Genomic DNA, 15,675 nt, shown 5'->3' with positions numbered 1-15,675 from the left:
AAGTTTAAACCCAAATTACAAGTTTAAATTAAGAACTCTTAATCTAAAATCCTTTTATTCCTAGCAAGAAATAATTTCAGGGATTCATGTGCTGTTGAAATTACTAGCCATATATTTTATTAAGGTTAATCACAGCCACTATTAAAAGAGAGGTAATAATATATGTTTTTCTCTGCTAAGATCAGCTGATGAAACTGTAGTTCTCACATGGTTGCAATATTCTTGCTAATTATCTAATCATCAGGACAAAGATGTACAGAACCAGGCAGGTTGAGACGGCTCCTGCTGCCGGATTCCCAATCAAAGTAAGAGCTTTGTAGACAGTATGACCTATTTATCATAAAATATGCTGAGTTATTCAAACTGCTGCCAGTTTTGAGAGCCAGTACTATTATTTCGCTGCTTGAGTAACTGCTGTTAATTGAAATGCAGACAACATCATTCTCAAGGACGGGAAATGATATTGATGAGTTTTCTCTTATAATCCTTTCTTTCATTACCCTCTAGTTGCTTATTTCAACACATTTATTACTGTCATTGAGTTAATCATCACATTTCATGAACACTCAAGTATTATTTGCATAGATGAATAAAGCAAGATACTACTAAATCAGATGGTATCATGTGAACACACTTATTCAGTGACATAAACTAACTCCTTTGTTTCTAATTGACCTCACTTTAGGTATGTATAGTTCACATTGCATCCTAATAGTGAATGGATTTCTGGACAGATCTCTGAATCTCTCATAGTCTTACTTTAGAGCTTCTTTTTTGTCTCATGGGAGCAAAACTTTGTTGGTGAAGTGATTCTCAAACAGTGTACGTATGAATAGCCTGAGAAGTGTGTCAACATGCAGATTCCAAGGCCCCTACGCTGATTCAATAGATCTGTGTTGGGGCCCAGGAGCTGGTTATCTTCGCACACATCCCAGGTATTTCTGATACAGGTAGCTCACAGACAGTATCTACTTTGACTAAAGGATCCTTGAAAATACATACATACAAGTAATTTATAAACTTAAATTTGCTATTTAGTTACAATAATGACACAAGAATACCGAACACAGGAAGAATCACCTTATTTAAGGCTTTATTTAGGGAGTCTATACTTTTTAAGGTCTTGCTGAACAGAGAGAAGTCTTATAGGGAACATGTGGGAACTCTTGGTTTGGAAAAAGCTTCTCATAAACAATCAGAAAGTAATTGAATGTGTGGGAGATTGAGAAGTGTATTCCTCCAAGTATTTCCAGGAATAGACTCACGTAATGTTTATATACTTAGTGGGAGAGTGTTATTGGGAAGCTGGACTGTGATATGTGATCGTGACCTTCAGCTGGGAAAAACAAGAGGTAAGTTGAAGTCTGTGACATTAAACTTTCCTTTCTCTTTCCCGGGCCTCAGGCACAATGTAACTCCAGCTTCTTCTTCTTTTAATCTACCTGTGCTCTATAGCACAGGTTAGTTTGCATGCCCCCCAAATTCACATGTTGAAGCCTAACCCTGAGTTTGATGGTATTAGGAGGTGGGGCTACTGGGAGGTGATTAGGTAATGAAGGTGGCGCCCTCATGAATGGGATAAGGGCCCGTAGAAATGATACCCTAGAGAGCTCCCTTCCCCTACTTCTGTCATGTGAGAACACAGCAATAATGCAGCTGTCTATGAACAAGGAGGTGAGTCCTGGCCAGACACTGAATCTACTGGCGACTTGGTCGTGGACTTCTCAGCCTCCAGAACTATGAGAAATAGATTTCTGCTGTTTATAAGCCACCCAGTCTATGGTATTCTTTTTTCTTTTCTTTTCTTTTTTAAGGATTTGACACATTTTATTTGAATTTGTAGCAATATATCAAGTTGTTTTGCTGCATAAATATTTTGACTTCTTTCAGTTTGTTTTTATCTTTTCCAAAAGGTGGTTTTAAAACTTCACCTTTCACCTATGGATGTCTCCTTATCGTTTTTAGCTGGGGCAGCAGGGGTGAAGAGGGCAGGACCTCTTGCTGGTGCAGCACCAGCTGCTGGGGCAGGTCCACCAGTCCCGACATTACAGATGAGGCTCCTGATGTTGACATTGGCCAGAGCCTTTGCAAACAAGCTTGCCCAGAAAGGTTCAGCATTTATACCAGCTGCTTTAATGAGGGCATTGATCTTATCCTCTGTGACCGTCACCTCATCGTCGTGCAGGATGAGGGCTGAGTAGATGCAGGCGAGCTTGGAGACGGAGGCCATGGTGCGGGCGAGGGCTGGGCAAGGGCTACTGGGTGCGGTGCTAGTCGCCAGATGAAGTGAGGGCCTCACCCCAACGTGGCCTTACCTTCCTCGGAGGAACAGAGAGCCTTAGCGGCAGCTGAGGAAAGGGTAGTCTGTGGTATTCTGTTACAGCAGTCAGAACAGACTAAGACAACCTCCTTGATAGTAATGCACGTTCCTTAGGAGAATGGCCTTTGGAACAGCAGGGAATTCGTATTTCACTGTGAGCTGCCAGCCATACCATAATTTTGGCATATAGAACCTGTGGCAGAAGTATTAGTAACCATGACCGTCATTGCGCACACATGGAAACAGCATCTTTGGATAACTTCAAGTTATTCAAATAAGCCTTGAAAGTAGAGAGAAATTGATTGTAATAACCAGAAATATAAAACCTACTGAGTATAAAATTTCATTCCTAGAAAGAAGAAAAATAAAAATATGAGGGGTAAATCTTTATCAATTTTGCTTTTGCCTTCAAGAACTAAAATTTGTGGTACTTTGCACCATTACGATGATTTTACAGTCATCTAAAACGTTTCAGACTTTGCTTTTAGTGAAAAATTTGAATTGGGATGTTGATCTACCTTAATTTATTTTTGGTGCAGATTCACATTCTATTAAAGGAAATACATGCTAAATTTTAGTTAAATTCAGGTTTAGCAGATCTGTACACCAGATGATGAGCTTGTACACAAAATTCACTTGGACTTTTCTTTTAAGAAATAAAAATGACAATTTGCTAAAAGACATGCAGAATTATCAAATAAGACAGATGGTCTTTGATGCAGTTTTCTTTGGATGAAACGTAACCACCATGACAGTCAATAGTGTATGCTGAGACAGTTTGGGAAATGTTGTCCAACCACATGTGAAAATAAGCCTGGCATCCCAGACATGGAGATCCATCTTTCAGTGGAGAAATACTCTCCTTCCTCTAGAAATGTTGCCTAATTCTTGCCATCTTGTCTTTATTAGCCTGAACAGAGCTTGAGGTTTAATTTTCAACCAATCTTTGATTACTCTTCAGTGTTCCTTTTCTGGAATAGGCTTAAAGGTATATTATGGGGTGAAAGTGCTCCATCATTGTAAATCAAACTACTAGCTTCCTAAAACTGCTTGATTTTATTTTTCTGCACTTAATTTTTAAAGAGAAAAGGCATATAATGACAATGCAATCTCAGATGGTGAATATTCTTCTTTTTTTTTTTTTTGCTCACGTGGCATGCAGGATCTTAGTTCTCTGACCAGGGATTGAACCTGTACCCCATGCCTCCTGCAGTGGAAGCATAGAGTCTTAACTACTGAACCACCAGGGAAGTCCCAGGTGGTGAATATCTTTTAAGAAGTAATTTCCTGGGCATATTCTTGGGTCACTTGCAGATCCAGCCCACCTCCTTCAACTAAGAAAATGGCATTAAAATTACTGCAAAAGACTATTGTTATTTGACATAGTTCAAAATCAGGAATCATTGTGAAAAGTTTGTCTTTAATTTCTCAAATCTTTGAAACCAAGGAACTTGTCTCCCATTTACCCCATCTTTTCTTTTTTTTTTCTTTTTTTATTATGTACCCAAATATTTATTTATCTTAGTGGATTTTTTGAAAGAATAAAATACACTTCCGGCCTGTAAGAAATGTAGATTTTAGGTGGATATTTAAAGCGTATTAATAAAATAACCAAAGGATAATACCAGAATAAAAGTATATAGATGAACTAATTATCCATATTTTTTAGGAATGATGAACTTTTTTTTTATTAGAGTATATGGTAGTTGATTTACAATGTTGTGTTACTTTCTGCTGTGCAGCAAAGTGAATCCATTACACATATACATACATCCACTCTTTTTTAGATTCTTTTCCCATATAGGCCATTACAGAATATAGAGCAAAGTTGCCTGTGCTGTACAGTAGGACCTTATTAGTTATCTATTTTATATATAGTAGTGTGTATATGTCAATCCCAATCTCCCAATTTATCCCTCCCCCACTTTGCCCCCTGGTATCACTGCCGTGGCCCGGGGTTCAATCCCTGGTTGGGGAACTGAGATCCCACAAGCTGTGCAGGACGGCCAAAAAAAAGAAAAAAATCTCTCCCATCTTTTCTAAAGCCTTTCAGAGTGCTGTACGTATAAGGAAACACTCTGATTATCTGGCAGCCAGGCTTTTGGCATTCAGGAGTATCAATCAGAGAAGCTGGGACACTAGGAAATTAAACATGTAAAATAAAAGATTTATTGTAGGGATTTGATCTCATAATATAATTGTGGGAGCTGTTGTTTCTGTGTCTGGCACTGGAGTCTGAAGTTCATATGGCAAGCAGTCGAGAGGGGTGTATGAACGTGAAGTGGGAAAAGCAAGGAAAAGCCAGAGCTTGTGAAGCTAAGCCAGAAACCACAAGGACGGGAACTCCTGTCAGCGTCTCTTGGCCTCCAAACTTCCAGCTTCTAGGAGGGGACCATTTTGCAAGAGAAACCAAAGCCCTTCTCCTGGGAGCTAAACATGCACTTGGCTCAGAAGTGAGAGAAGCTGAATCAGAAGATCCAGCAGGAGCTGGAAATGCTGAGGGCCCGCCCATGCAGCCTCCTGCCAATGGTGCAAATCAGTAGATAAGCAGTGATGTGTGTGAGATGCAGCACTGCCTTGTTCCCTGCACCAACTGCTTGAGGAATATGTTTGCTCTTTCATTTCCACCTTCCAAATCTTGTGCAAGATGTTCCTTTTGGCCCATGTTAACTATGAACTATGCAGGGAAGGGAGTTCTAAGTACTGAAGTTTCAGCTTTATTAAATTAGCGTAATACGAATCCACCATAGTTTAACCTTGGTTAACTTGCCATCCAAATACACCTTTTTAAACCACACTTAACTTCCAAGTAATGACAATAGGAGAAACTTACTTCCACCCCACATAAAACAACTATCCTTTATACAACTGGAAACACACTAATATCCCCCCTATAAAGATATAAAATCCTTTATCTCGCAATGATTTTCATTTCTCTTCTAACTGAATCACATTTCCTCTTTGATATAAAGTAACTTAAATATTGAGCTATAATGTTAACTAGTATTCATTCCCAAAGGTTCTATGCTCTATACAGTCCTGCTTGTATTGGACTATTTTTTTTTTTTTTTTATCTCCTTGGAGGTAAAAGGAGTCATCTCAGGAAATCTACACCCCAGACATACTATTCTCTCCCCGCACTGCATAGTAGTAACTCAATTTCCCCTTGATTTTAGGATCAGGCATGTTATCTGTTACCTGTTGATTCTTTGATTTAAGAAGTATGAAAGAGGTGTGGTGACAGTCTCATTTCCAGTTTAATGGAACTACTGCTGTGTCCCACTGGTAGAAGCCTTCCCCCCCTTGGTAACTTCCCCTAGACCAACAGAGCTCAGAGTACAAGAACAGGAAGCAAACATTTTATTAGTGATCACTAGTAGTAATCATTAGAGCAGCCACTTCCTTGTATACTGCTTGAGTCCCAGAGCCCTAAATCCTGCCTAGAGGAGAAACAGTATCATATACTTGTCTCTGAATGAGGGTATGTACCCCATTCCAGAGGTCACGGCAGTTCTGCAAGGTGTGACCGCCTAGCTGGTACCATAATTAAGTCTTCAAAAGTCTATTCCACTATTTGTTCAGCCTTCCATTTCACGATGACAGGGAAGATGGAAAAACCAGTGAATTCAATGGTCATAAACCCATCAACAGATTTCATAGGCTGTAAAATGAGTTTCTTGGTTAGAACAATGCTGAGAATAAGGTATTTTGTATGTTAGAAGATGATAGTTTTGGCATAAGAATTGTGGGGAAGGAAACAAATTTATATACAGTACAAGTGTTTACTCCAGTGAGAACAAAGCACTATACCTTCCATGACAGAGGTGGTTTTATGCAGTTAATCTATCACTAGGGAATTGCCTGGCCGTCCAGTGGTTAGGACTCTGCGATTCCACTGCTGGGGCCCAGTTTGATCCCTGGTCGGGGAACTAAGATCCTGCAAGCCTGGCTGATTCTGTTCCCTCCCCTCCCACCCCCAAATGAATGGTGCCATGTTGGAGACTCCATGTTGGTCTGTGCTGCTGTCAGATTGGGCATTCAGTGGCTGTAATCAGATCACCATAAGTGAGGGAAATCCATGCTGCTGTGGCTATGCATAACTTCCATCCTTGCTTCCATTAGTACTTTTTCAGGACCCTATTGGTCAAGTGTAGGGATGATTGAGGAAAGAGGCTGACTATTGTACATATGATGGGTCATCTTATACACCACTTATTAATATCCTCCTCCACTGAGGTTTCTCTTTGGTGACCATGTAGATACATATCTTCACATCTTGTACACATTCGCAGAGGTCTCCGTATTACCAAATTTTCAGTTATGTTCTTTCCAACTGCCTGATAATTCAGCCAAATCCTAAGCTGCTCCTGATGAGGTAGTATAGATGCACATTTCTGGCAATCTTCCTTTCCAGGTAGAATGAACAGCCAGCCATATTACTCAAAGTTCTGTGCACTGAGAGGATTTTCTTCACCACTGTCTTACAAGGTACCTCAGATGGGAGCTGCTGTAGTTGCCTGCTTGTCAGGTACAGCCAGCCTATCATGCAGAACCGCCTTCAACGCAAGCCCCAACTCTTACTTCCCCAATTAGCTAATCATAGGAAACTCCCCTTAAGGTGGAGAAGGAGAAGGCTTTGTGACAGAAATATTGGTCATGAGCAACTGTACCACTTACTCATGCGCCTTCTTTGCATTTTCAGGACCTGATCAAGTTGGATCTTGTATACCACTTTCATATAATGATGGAGTACTGCTGTGTGTGCCTATCTTTAGGGCTTAGTAGGACATAAAAGCCAGGATAAACACTCACGTCGCATAGAAATCTGGTGACCCATGTTCAAGGGTTCAGCCTCTATTAAGGTTCAGTGGCAAGTGAGAAGCTGATTATCAAAAGGACAGTGGTAGTAACTTTCCACTGAAGAAGGCATAGCTATTTTTTCTTTCTTTCTTTCTTTTTCTTTTTTTACAAAATATGAATACTTTGTGCTGTAATTCACCTGTAGGGGACTGTCAAAGGCCACATACTACATCCCGTCCTACCACTTTCAGATCTCTAGGGCCATACAGTCCAAAAGGCATTGCGGCTTACATGGTAGCCTGGGACTGCTGCAAAGCCTTCTTCTGTTCTGGGCCACCCTAAAACTGTCAGCTTTTTGGGTTGCTCTGTAAATGGGTTGGAGTGGCACCTTCAAATCCCAAGTATGTTGCCTTCAAAATCCAGAGATGTCTAGTGGCATTATGTCTCTTTCTTAATGGTAGGGAGAGCCAGAGACAGCAACTTGCAATTCATTTTGGAAGACTAACTTCCAGAAATTCCACTGAATTTCTGTAGGATTTATTTCTCACCAGCTGGCACACAGTTGTCACACTCATGTGTCTGGGGTTATCACTATTTCTTGCTCAGTTAATCCAATCGGTATGATACCATCAGTGTAATGGACAGAGGGAAATGGGTGGTGATCAAGGTCCCTGACATATGGCTGAGAAGCTGATAGAGCCCTGAGTTAGGACAGTGAAGGTACATAGTTCATTCTGCCACTACCTCCAAGCTCCCAGCTTCCATGAGTGGGGCATCCTTCAGGAGAAACTAGTTCCCTTCACTGCACCTGGCCTAGGATTCAGAGAAGCTTTAGCAGAAGCTGAAGATGCTGGCAGCCCAGTTGCTGCTTTCTGCCAACGCACAAACTAGCAGATAAGACAACAGTGCGGGAGGCCCTGCACTGACCTCCTGAATGTAAAGGCCTAAGGTCCATCCTTCACTTCTGGCTCCCTGTGCAAATGCTTCCTGTGGACTATGCTAACTGAGAATCTGCAGGAAAGAAAATTCTGGGAAATGTAGTTCTAGTTTAGTCAAGTGGGTACAACTCAAACTCATCACATCAGAATAGCTTTGATCTCAAATGAAGATACAACAGAAACCTTTGAGAGCAGGAAACTTCCCTTAAATCCCGAAAACAAGGTGTCTGCAAAGAATGAAAGCTCAAACAAGGATTTCTTCTCATCTGCTTCATCAATAAAAAAGAAAGATTTGCTATGGCAAGCTGGTGAAGTTCACAAATGTAAAATATTACGTTTGTGGGGTGAAAGCCAGGAAGAGCAGGAGAAACAATTGAAGACAGAAGAACAAAGGGAAAAGGCAAAGCAGAGAAAGCAGGTGATGGTGATGAGAAGGAGGGGGAAGGGCTGAGCAGAGGGCAAGTGGAGGGACGGTAAACAACAAGCAACACCTGTCAACAGAGAAAAGCAGCAGCGACTAAAAATTGGAAAGAAGACCATTTTCTCTCTCTGGGTGAGAAAATGTCTATCCGGGCCTCATTTAGCTACTCCTGAAGGAACAGGCATGTGGAAGATCCATTCTTACAATTATAACCGACAGAGCTCAGGTGGCAAATGGCTCCCAAGGAAGACTATCCAGGATCTTTGGAAAACACATGGCATCAGTTAAAATGACTAATCTAAACTTCCTGTAAAATTTACATGTATAAAACAGTTCCTTCCTCAATAATTTCAGTTTAAATGTATTTATTAAATTTTGTCTAATTTCAATCTGTTTTTTTCACATTTGCTATTTATAATAATAGCTACCATTAGTTTTTCATTATTGGCAAAAATTAGGACATAATTATATAGGTATAATTATAAATGATATATATATGTATTTAACATCTTTATTGGAGTATAATTGCTTTACAAGGTTTGTTAGTTTCTGCTTTACAACAAAGTGAATCAATTATACATATACATATATCCCCATATCTCTTCCCTCTTGCATCTCCCTCCCTCCCACCCTCCCCATCCCACCCCTCTAGGTGGTCACAAAGCACCGAGCTGATCTCCCTGTGCTATGCGGCTGCTTCCCACTAGCTATCTGTTTTACATTTGGTAGTGTATGCATGTCCATGCCATGCTCTCACTTTGTCCCAGCATACCCTTCCCCCTCGCCATATCCTCAAGTCCATTCTCTAGTAGGTCTGCGTCTTTATTCCCGTCTTGCCCTTAGCTTCTTCATGACCAGTTTTTGTGGTTTGTTTTTTAGATCCCATATATGTGTTAGCATATGGTATTTGTTTTTCTCTTTCTGACTTACTTCACTCGGTATGACAGACTCTAGGTCCATACACCTCACTACAAATGACTCAATTTCGTTTCTTCTTATGGCTGAGAAATATTCCATTGTATATATGTGCCACATCTTCTTTATCCATTCATCTGTTGATGGACACTTAGGTTGCTTCCACGTCCTGGCTATTGTAAATAGGGCTGCAATGAACATTGTGGTACATGACTCTTTTTGAATTATGGTTTTCTCAGGGTATATGCCCAGTAGTGGGATTGCTGGGTCGTATGGTAGTTCTATTTTTAGTTTTTTAAGGAAGCTCCATATTGTTCTCCATAGTGGCTGTATCAATTTACATTCCCACCAACAGAGCAACAGGGTTCCCTTTTCTCCACACCCTCTCCAGCATTTATTGTTTGTAGATTTTTTGATGATGGCCATTCTGACTGGTATGAGATGATATCTCATTGTAGTTTTGATTTGCATTTCTCTAATGATAAATGATGTTGAGCATTCTTTCATGTGTTTGTTGGCAATCTGTATATCTTCTTTGGAGAAATGCCTATTTAGGTCTTCTGCCCATTTATGGATTGGGTTGTTCGTTTTTTTGATATTGAGCTGCATGTGCTGCTTATAAATTTTGAAGAATAATCCATTGTCAGTTGCTTCATTTACAAATAATTTCCCCCATTCTGAGGGTTGTCTTTTCATCTTCTTTATGGTTTCCTTTGCGTTGCAAAAGATTTTAAGTTTCATTAGGTCCCATTTGTTTATTTATTTATTTATTTTATTTTTTGCTGTACGCGGGCCTCTCACTGCTGTGGCCTCTCCCGTTGCGGAGCACAGGCTCCGGACGCGCAGGCTCAGCGGCCACGGCTCACAGACCTAGCCGCTTCGCCGTATGTGGGATCTTCCCGGACCGGGGCACGAACCCGTGTCCCCTGCATCGGCAGGCAGACTTTCAACCACTGCGCCACCAGGGAAGCCCTGTTTATTTTTGTTTTTATTTCCATTTCTCTAGGAGGTGGGTCAAAAAGGCTTTTGCTGTGGTTTATGTCATACAGTGTTCTGCCTATGTTTTCCTCTAAGAGTTTGATAATGTCTGATCTTATATTTAGGTCTTTAATCCATTTTTAGTTTATTTTTCTGTACGGTGTTAGGGAGTGCTCTAATTTCAATCTTTTACATGTAGCTGTCCAGTTTTCCCAGCACCACTTATTGAAGAGGCTGTCTTTTCTCCACTGTACATTCTTGCCTCCTTTATCAAAGATAAGATGTCCATATGTGCGTGGGTTTATCTCTGGGCTTTCTATCCTGTTCCATTGATCTACATTTCTGTTTTTGTGCCAGTACCACACTGTCTTGATTACTGTAGCTTTGTAGTATAGTCTGAGGTCAGGGAGCCTGATTTCTCCAGCTCTGTTTTTCTTTCTCAAGATTGCTTGTGCTATTTGGGGTCTTTTGTGTTTCCATACAAATTGTGAAATTTTTTGTACTAATTCTGTGAAAAATGCCAGTGGTAGTTTGATAGGGATTGCATTGAATCTGTAGATTGCTTTGGGTAGTATATTCATTTTCACAGTGTTGATTCTTGCAACCCAAGAACATGGTATATCTCTCCATCTGTTTATATCATCTTTAATTTCTTTCATCAGTGTCTTATAATTTTCTGCATACAGGTCTTTTGTCTCCTTAGGTAGGTTTATTCCTAGATATTTTATTCTTTTTTTTTGCAATGGTAAATGGGAGTGTTTTCTTAATTTCACTTTCAGATTTTTCATCATTAGTGTATAGGAATGCAAGAGATTTCTGTGCATTAATTTTGTATCCTGCTACTTTACCAAATTCATTGATTAGCTCTAGTAGTTTTCTGGTAGTATCTTTCAGATACTCTATGTATAGTATCATGTCATCTGCAAATAGTGACGGCTTTACTTCTTCTTTTCCAATTTGTATTCTTTTATTTCTTTTTCTTCTCTGATTGCTGTGGCTAAAACTTCCTAAACTATGTTGAATAATAGTGGTGAGAGTGGGCAACCTTGTCTTGTTCCTGATCTTAGTGGAAATGGTTTCAGTTTTTCACCATTGAGGACGATGTTGGCTGTGGTTTTGTCATATATGGCCTGTATTATGTTGAGGTAAGTTCCCTCTATGCCTATTTTCTGGAGGGTTTTTATCATAAATGTGTGTTGAATTTTGTTGAAAGCTTTTTCTGCATCTATTGAGATGATCATATGGTTTTTCTCCTTCAATTTGTTAATATGGTGTATCACGTTGATTGATTTGCATATAGTGAAGAATCCTTGTATTCCTGGGATAAACCCCACTTGATCATGGTGTGTGATCCTTTTAATGTGCTGTTGGATTCTGTTTGCTTATATTTTGTTGAGGATTTTTGCATCTATGTTCATCTGTGATATTGGCCTGTAGTTTTCTTTCTTTGTGACATTTTTATCTGCTTTTGGTATCAGGGTGATGGTGGCATCGTAGAATGAATTTGGGAGTGTTCCTCCCTCTGCTGTATTTTGGAAGAGTTTGAGAAGCAGAGATGTTAGCTCTTCTCTAAATGTTTGATAGGATTCACCTGTGAAGCCATCTGGTCTTGGGCCTTTGTTTGTTGGAAGATTTTTAATCACCGTCTCATTTTCTCTGCTTGTGATTGGTCTGTTCATATTTTCTATTTCTGATTCAGACTTGGAAGGTTGTGCTTTCTAAGAATTTGTCCATTTCTTCCAGGTTGTCCATTTTATTGGCATAGAGTTGCTTGTAGTAATCTCTCATGATCCTTTGTATTTCTGCAGTGTCAGTTGTTACTTCTCCTTTTTCATTTCTAATTCTATTGATCTGCGTCTTCTCCCTTCTTCTCTGGATGAGTCTGGCTAATGGTTTATCAACTTTGTTTATCTTCTCAAAGAACCAGCTTTTAGTTTTACTGATCTTTGCTATCATGTCCTTCATTTTTTGTTTTTCATTTATTTCTGATCTGATCTTTATGATTTCTTTCCCTCTGCTAACTTTGGGGTGTTTTTGTTCTTCTTTCTCTAATTGCTTTAGGTGTAAGGTTAGGTTGTTTATTTGAGATTTTTCTTGTTTCTTGAGGTAGGATTTTATTACTATTAACTTCCCTCTTAAAACTGCTTTTGCTGCATCCCACAGGTTTTTGGTTGTTGTGTTTTCATTGTCAATTGTTTCTAGGTATTTTTTGATTTCCTCCTTGATTTCTTCAGTGATCTCTTGGTTATTTAGTAGTGTATTGTTTAGCCTCCATGTGTTTGTATTTTTTACAGATTTTTTTCCCTGTAATTGATATCTAGTCTCATAGTGTTGTGGTCAGAAAAGATACTTGATACGATTTCAATTTCCTTAAATTTACCAAGGCTTGATTTGTGACCCAAGATATGATCTATCCTGGAGAATGTTCAATCAGCACTTGAGAAGAATGTGTATTCTGTTGTTTTTGGATGGAATGTCCTATAAGTATCAATTAAGTGCATCAATTAAGTTTAATGTATCATTTAAAGCTTGTATTTCCTTATTTATTTTCATTTTGGATCGTCTGTCCATTGGTGAAAGTGCGATGTTAAAGTCCCCTATTATGATTGTGTTACTGTCGATTATCCCTTTTATGGATGTTAGTATTTGCCTAGTGCACTGAGGTGCTCCTATGTTGGGTGCATAAATATTTACAATTGTTATATCTTCTTCTTGGATTGATCCCTTGATCATTATGTAGTGTCCTTCTTTGTCTCTTGTAATAGTCTTTGCTTTAAAGTCTATTTTGTCTGATATAAGAATTGCTACTCCAGCTTTCTTTTGATTTCCATTTGCATGGAATATCTTTTTCCATCCCCTCACTTTTAGTCTGAGGTGTCCCTAGGTCTGAAGTGGGTCTCTTGTAGAGAGCACATATACGGGTCTTGTTTTTGTATCCATGCAGCCAGTTTGTCTTTTGGTTGGAGCATTTAATCCATTTACATTTAAGGTAATTATAGATACGTATGTTCCTATTACCATTTTCTTAATTGTTTTGGGTTTATTATTGTAGGTCTTTTCCTTCTCTTGTGTTTCCTGCCTAGAGAAGTTCTTTAGCATTTGTGGTAAAGCTGGTTCAGTGGTACTGAATTCTCTTAGCTTTTGCTTGTCTGTAATGTTTTTAATTTCTCCACCAAATCTGAATGAGATCCTTCCTGGGTAGAGTAATCTTGGTTGCAGGTTTTTCTCCTTCATCACTTTAAATATGTCCTGTCAGTCCCTTCTGGCTTGCAGAGTTTCTGCTGAAAGATCAGCTGTTAACCTTATGGGGATTCCCTTGTGTCTTATTTGTTGTTTTTCCCTTGCTGCTTTTAATATTTTTCTTTGTATTTAATTTTTATAGTTTGTTTAATATATGTCTTGGCATGCTTCTCCTTGGGTTTATCCTGTATGAGACTCTCTGTGCTTCCTGGACTTGATTAACTATTTCCTTTCTCATATTAGGGAAGTTTTCAACTATAATCTCTTCAAATATTTTCCCAGTCCCTTTGTTTTTCTCTTCTTCTTCTGAGACCCCTATAATTCGAATGTTGGTGCATTTAATGTTGTCACAGAGGTCTCTGAGACTGTCCTCAATTCTTTTCATTCTTTTTTCTTTATTCTGCTCTGCAGTAGTTATTACCACTATTTTATCTTCCAGGTCACTTATCCATTCTTCTGTTCTTCTGTCTCTGTTATTCTGCTATTGATCCCTTCTAGAGAATTTTTAATTTCATTTATTGTGTTGTTCATCACTGCTTGTTTGCTCTTTAGTTCTTCTAGGTCCTTGCTAAATGTTTATTTTCTCCATTCAATTTCCAAGATTTTGGATCATTGTTACTATCATTACTCTGAATTCTTTTTCAGGTAGACTTCCTCTTTCCTCTTCATTTGTTATGTCTGGTGGGTTTTTACCTTGCTCCTTCATCTGCTGTGTGTTTCTCTGTCTTCTCATTTTGCTTATCTTACTGTGTTTGGGGTCTCCTTTTCACAGACTGCAGGTTCGTAGTTCCCATTGTTTTTGGTGCCTGCCCCCAGTGGCTAAGGTTGGTTCAGTGGGTTGTGTAGGCTTCCTGGTGGATGGGACTAGTGCCTGTGTTCTGGTGGATGAGGCTGGATTTTTCTGGTGGACACGTCCACGTCTGGTAGTGTGTTTTGGGGTGTCTGTGGCCTTATTATGATTTTAGACAGCCTCTTTGCTAATGGGTGGGGTTGTGTTCATGTCTTGCTAGTTGTTTGGCATAGGGTGTCCAGCACTGTAGCTTGCTGTTCGTTGAGTGGAGCTGGGTCTTGACGTTGAGATGGAGATCTCTTGGAGATTTTCACTGTTTGATATTATATGGAGCTGGGAGATCCCTTATGGACTAATATCCTGAACTTGGCTCTCCCACCTCTGAGGCACAGCCCTGATGCCTGGCTGGAGCACCAAGAACCTGTCATCCACACAGCTCAGAATAAAAGGGAGAAAAAAAAGAAAGAAAGAAGAAGATAAAATAAAAGTTAAAAGTTATTAAAATTAAAAAAATAATTATTAAAAATTTTTTAAGTAATAAAAAAAGAAAGAAAGAAGAGATCAACGAAACCAAAAGGCAAATCCGCCATTGATAACAAGCGCTAAAAACTATACTAAAAAAAACTGGATAGACAGAACCCTAGGACAAATGGTAAAAGCAAAACTATACAGACAAAATCACACATAGAAGCATACACATACACACTCACAAAAAGAGAAAGAGGGAAAATATATATATATATTGTTGCTCCCAACGTCCACTGCCTCAGTTTTGCGATGATTCGTTGTCTATTCAGGTATTTCACAGATGCAGGGTACATCAAGCTGATTGTGGAGATTTAATCCGTTTCTCCTGTGGCTGCTGGGAGAGATTTCCCTTTCTCCTCTTTGTTTGCACAGCTCCTAGGGTTCAGTTTTGGATTTGGCCCCGCCTCTGCCTGTAAATTGCCTGAGGGCGTCTGTTCTTTGCTCAGACAGGAAGGGGTTTAAGGAGCAGCTGATTCGGGGGCTCTGGCTCATTCAGGCCAGGGGGAAGGAGTGGTACGGATGCGGGGCGAGCCTGCAGTGGCAGAGGCCAGCGTGACGTTGCACCAGCCCGAGGCGTGCCATGTGTTCTCCCGGGGAAGTTGTCCCTGGATGACGGAACCCTGACAGTGGCGGGCTGCATAGGCTCCTGGGAGGGGAGGTGGGGATAGTGACCTGTGCTTGCACACAGGCTTCTTGATGGCTCCAGCAGCAGCCTTAGCATCTCATGCCCATCTCTGCGGTCCGC

General features: G+C 39.9%; 1 pseudogene; it reads right to left on the bottom strand.

The window, feature by feature from the left end:
* Window positions 1–867: 867 nt before the first annotated feature.
* LOC113605914 (60S acidic ribosomal protein P1 pseudogene) lies at window positions 868–2,243 on the bottom strand (annotated as a pseudogene).
* Window positions 2,244–15,675: the final 13,432 nt, after the last annotated feature.

Source organism: Aethalodelphis obliquidens, unplaced genomic scaffold (genome assembly GCF_003676395.1).
Source record: "Aethalodelphis obliquidens isolate GAN/ISIS:26980383/991018 unplaced genomic scaffold, ASM367639v1 scaffold3, whole genome shotgun sequence".
NCBI classification, from domain to species: Eukaryota; Metazoa; Chordata; class Mammalia; order Artiodactyla; family Delphinidae; genus Aethalodelphis; species Aethalodelphis obliquidens.
Note: the sequence above shows the minus strand (reverse complement) of the source record. Positions and strands in the feature narration are given on the sequence as shown.